Source organism: Dreissena polymorpha, chromosome 5, assembly GCF_020536995.1.
Source record: "Dreissena polymorpha isolate Duluth1 chromosome 5, UMN_Dpol_1.0, whole genome shotgun sequence".
NCBI classification, from domain to species: Eukaryota; Metazoa; Mollusca; class Bivalvia; order Myida; family Dreissenidae; genus Dreissena; species Dreissena polymorpha.
The window spans coordinates 125,819,281-125,824,865 of NC_068359.1; positions in this window are offsets into that span (position 1 = coordinate 125,819,281).

Below are 5,585 nucleotides of genomic sequence, written 5' to 3' on the forward strand. Positions count from 1 at the left end.
TATACTTATTTGCTTAAGACAAATAACAGCATCACCAAGGCTTAAGGAGGTAAGAGTTAACAAATAACAACATTATCATTGTTCAAGTTTAAGGATCATGTCTTATGAAACAAGAGCTGTCTCCATAAGCACTCTGATGACAAATGCCCCTGATAAACGCTTTGATAGAAGTTATGAGCAATTTTTTAAAGCCTAAACGCATTTTTCAAAACCTAAACGCGGAGCTTAGTTCAAGGTCAAGGGGGTCAAAATTTGTGTGCATATCAAAAGGCCTTGTCCATATACACATGCATAACAAATATGAATATTACATCTGAAGCGACATAGAAGTTATGAGAGTTTTTCCAACCTAAGCGCAAAGTGTGACGGACTGACGGATAGACAGACGGACAGTGAGATCAATATGTGATAATGCCCTTCTTTAGGGGTATACTATATGCCCTCTTTCGGGGGCATAAAAAATTACTCTCCTTGTAAAAATCATCTGTACCCGCCAAATGAGAAATTATTTCCATTTAAAGCTTGTTACTTCCCTGGATTTGTTTTTTTGACCTTTGACCTTTAAGGATGACCTTGAATTTTCACCACTGAAAATGTGCAGCTCCATGAGATATACATAAATGCCAAATATCAAGTTGCTATCTTCGATATTACAAAAGTTATGGCCAATAAAGTTTTCCGACGGACGGACTGACTGAGGACAGTTCAACTGCTATATGCATACTACGGGGGCATATAAAGAATTGACCCTTTTTTTCCACTGAGGGGCAGGGGCCCCTGACCTTTTACTTCGAGGAAAGCAATTTCACTGTATTTTAGCCAACTGAGGAATAAATATGTATGGTAAGTCAAAGTTAAGCAAATTCTGCATGTCTTTACGGATTCTGTGTACAGAGATTATCTGAGGGGCTTTTTCTCTCAGGGGAAGTGGCATTTGACAGGCTAGTGACAGAGAGGGAAAAAAGCCCCAACAATGGTGCTATTCATTTACATTTTTTTTAGCAACAATTTTTTGTTGCTATATTTTTACCCATATATATGGATTAGGAAGTCTGTGCAAGTTCTATTCAGATCAAGCATATGGTTCCTGAAGAGAAGTTGGTGTAAAGGGAACAGATAACTGACAGACAGGCATTTTTAGATGGATAGTGTTTGCAATAGTTCACACCCAGAAAAGCTCAGGTGAGATGAAACTACCTGTCTTGTTTTGAATCTGCAAGAGCACATGAGTAAGTGTTAAACTTTTCAGAGCTTCTTACGAACAGAATTTGAGAGCTCAGTGAAAAACAATGCCTAACCCTTCTGGATTTTTGGGCATAGTTTAGGGCTGAGCTATTGACTTTATAAAGCCAAGTCTGCGGTTTTCTGTTTTTCTTTTATTAACCGTTGCTATAATCTATGTAAATAGAATTTAATAAAATTAAGTTCTTTTTTTGTTTCTGAAGTTTTTTCATAACTAAAACAAGTAAGAGGTGTTTTAAATAGAGTATAAAAAATACCTGAAATGTGTACGCCTTGGAACAGGAACCTGACGAATCGTAGTCATACAGTTTGTATCGCTTGACAGGTACCTCATCTAATAAGAAAGAAGTGTATAATAAAGTGTCATACTGTCATAAAAGTGATTATGTCAATGCATGTTTGATACATATCGTATACATAAATATAGCTTTAGATGTCTTATTTGAAAGATGTTCTTGCCACTCATTAATTTATGTATCATATTTATCCTCCAGCGTGAAATTGATATCAAAATATGCGTCATTTTTGTTAAGTTTCAGGAATTCCCTGTCGAATGATACCAAAAAACGTCACAACCACTGTGCTTTAAACGACTCTTATTGCAGGTTATATAGATCATTGTAAAATTTATAAGCCTCTAGGGCGGGGCACAGGTGGTTAGCGTGTGGCTATGATATTAATTAGTGAAAGTATCATTTTGATTGATAAATAATCATATTAAAAGAAAAATCTATTTTTCTGACAAAAAAATAATATCAAATATAAATATAACAAAGTATCCAACTCAAAATCATCCGAAAACGGGGAGCATCACTTTGAACAGCCATAACTTCCAATTGAGCAGCGATTTTCACAATCTCTTCATACTTGTTATGTAAACCTGTATATTTCATAGTGATTTTTTTTTTTTTTTTAAAGATGATTGTTCGTTATAATATGATTATTTATCAATCAAAAAGATGTTTTCACTAATTTATATCATAGCCACATGCAAGCAACCTGTGGACCCAGGGCAATTGCTGGTAAGAGGGTCATGACTTTAACAAACTTGGTTGTAGATAAGCAGATGATGTTACATACTGAATATCTGACAACTTGGACATTTCCTTTTGCCACCCCCAGCTGCAGATGGGATGCAGTGATTTAATGTGAATGTTTTCTGTACATTTGAATCATGCTCTAAAGTGTATATAACATATTTTAACTTCATACTTACAGCTGATGTTGTGCACAGACAAATAGATGTGATTTTAATGTCTGTTTTCTGCTTAAGATGCGTCTGCATTGTGGAGCGGGCATCCCACTCTTATCTGACTGTTTACAGGCTAAGACAGAATTTTCCTCTATTACACTGGAAAGAAAAAAGTAAATTAAATTGTCATTTTTATACAATGATAATGTCGTTAATGATTCCGAACTGACAACCTTACTGTACATGACTAGTCCAAAATTAGAAGTAAGACGTAAGTTACTGATTACGTCTAAACGGTAAACGTCGTTTTCCTGAAGCAAATTGATTTCCAAGTAAATTTGAGTTTTCCTTGTTTAATATTTGCTAACACACAAAATTATCATTATTTAAACACAATGATGACAATACCCCTTAAAAGTGTGAACATTATGTCAGAATATCACTTTTTGTAGATTATGAAAATAGATACAGTATAACAAAACCCAAAGTGTATTCGTTTTTTACTCAGTGTTTCAGATTGGATCGGCCCTTAGGATTTTGTCTGATAAAACTTCAAATTGACCGAATAAATTAATTTCAATCGGACGATCTTGCCGACAAATGAACCGTTGGACAGACAATTTGACTGGTACATTTCTGTAGCAATAAGTCTTTTGGACGATAAAATCTTGCAGTATCTTGTTTATTTTGTCTACAATACAGGTGCCTTAACAACATAGACATGTTGGCAATCATAAAGACGCTTCGGAATTAATGTTCGGAATACTTTGCCTTTTATCATACACAGTCGTTCATGCAGGTGGTCGCTCGCTTAAGAAATAGTTTCATTAATCTGGCTTCGGAAACTAAATTTTGAAGGGATTTTAGAGGATTGTTCTTTTCACTGTTAAAACTTTCAAGTTGCAAGCGACATTACCTGATATATGGGATGGATATTCGTGGAAGTGAACAGTGCGAAATCTAACAAATTAATGAGGGGGCAATTGATTTGTGCACATGCCACATTTGCAAGTTTAATTATTTCATTCGAAACTAGAGTAAATCGTAGTCATATTTACTGCTGGGGAATGTGTTGCGCGTGTAAACTTTTGTGTGCGTAAATACATGACCATAATGACGTCATTTTGTCGCTAGTTAAACTACTGCATATGTTTATACAATGCGCGTGTTCTCATTGTTTCTATTGATGTTAATTCACCGCTTAACTCTGCCTACAAGGCTGTGCATTTACTGCGTTTGCAGAGCAGAGAAGTATCACAATTGTCGGCAAAATGACGATTGCTTTCATCTTTTGATCTAAGCCCTTTATTGTTTGGAATGAATGCCCATGTATGCTAGTTGACTGGAGAAGCTTTAACAGCAGTCAATCTATTGCTCTGATTATGAACTGATATCGCAACAAACGTCATCAGTGACTTTATGAACATGTTTTTGTTTTCGTTCATTATAATATTATGTTATGAAGCTTAGCAACTACTGACAATGTTCACTTTATCACTTTTAAATATACATGTAAAAATGAATGTTGTGCAATTCTTCATTTCCCCATACTCCAAAATATGTATTATTGGGAAAAACATCACCAAAACTGCTTTAACCACAGCCTTTTAAACACCCCTAAACTTAAGTGTTATTTGAAGTGATATGTTATTGAATAAGTATTAAGCTGTTTTCTATCAATTTTACATAAAAAACTGTCCGAAAGTTTTTTTTAGAGATTTAGAACAAATGTCCAGAAAAGAATTGACAATTTAGGACACCTGTGTCCTGGAGGAAAGTGGGAGCAATCTGAAACACTGGTTACTCTTAATTATAGAATTATTTCGAACGAAAATATACTTTATTCGCGTACAAAACTTTGGGGCGAAAAATAAGGCGGAATGGGAACAGAAAGTATTGTTTTCGGGCGGACTAGAGGCAGAAATTGATTTCCCAAAAAGACCATGTCTTTTGATTTTTTCCAGGCCTAACTCATTAGCACTTTCCGGGCGCAAATAAGACTCTGGCGGAATTAAATACTTATACATTCTCTTGGGGCAGAATGTTGGACTTTGAAAACTATTGATTAAGAATTTCAAAATGGGACTTTTAAGATAATAATTAAATAAAAGCGCTGAGGCACTGTAGGTGTTCGCTGTTGTATAAGTTTAGATGAAACTCAGTGTTAAAAATTATGTTATAGCTTTTTTATATTGCAAGTTTTAAATGAACACAACCCATTTAAATGTATAAAAAGTGTGTCTTAAAACACAGGTCGAAATGTGTTTTTTTTGTAAATCATTAATGGAAATATAATTTAAGCTTCATTTTGGGAAAACAGGGCTTAATGCATATGCATAAATGTCATCCCAGTATCAGAGACTCTCTTTAAACAAAAAGCATTATAAATCAGAAATGTCGTCCTTGATAAGCTTGTGTGCATTGCACAGGCTAATCAGTGTGCACAGGCTAATCTTATGTGACATGCATTAAGCCCCGTTTTCCCTGAAAGCAGCCAATAGTTAAGTGCATACTGATTTGCAAAACTTGCTCTGTCACATTAGTGTGAGCCATCACTCACACTAATTAAAACAGAGTTCTTATATCAGTTTCTAAATGGTTATTGTAGGAAACATTTGCCATACTCAAGGAAACAACATATATATTCATTTCATACAATAGTTAACCCATGCAAAAAAGGCTGAAATAGCTTAAATGACACAAATTTAAGACTGGAATGACTCTGAAAAAATAGGACTGATCCACAAATTTAGCTGCAAGTTGACTCCTCAATATGTGGAGGAAAATAATTAACTTAGATAAAAACTGTTCTGGATGAAATTTATATATATTTTGGCTCAGGCTTATTTTTATAACACCTTATTATTTAATTACTTGTTATGATAATTTACCTTTCAACATTTTAAGTACATGTAAATCTACTATGCATTTAAATTATCTTTGACTTACTGAAGGTCTTTGAGTTAATTTGATTAAGAAGCCTGTATGCAAGTTGATAATTGTTGTAAAATAAAGTGGCTGTATCTTAAAGAATTCAAGGGTAATAGGATATCCTACAGCCTATACCACAACCACTGGTGTCACTGTATGAGTCAGAAATTTGAAAAGAGCGGTTGTTAGCTAGACAGTGTTACTGGCTTGAAAATTTGAA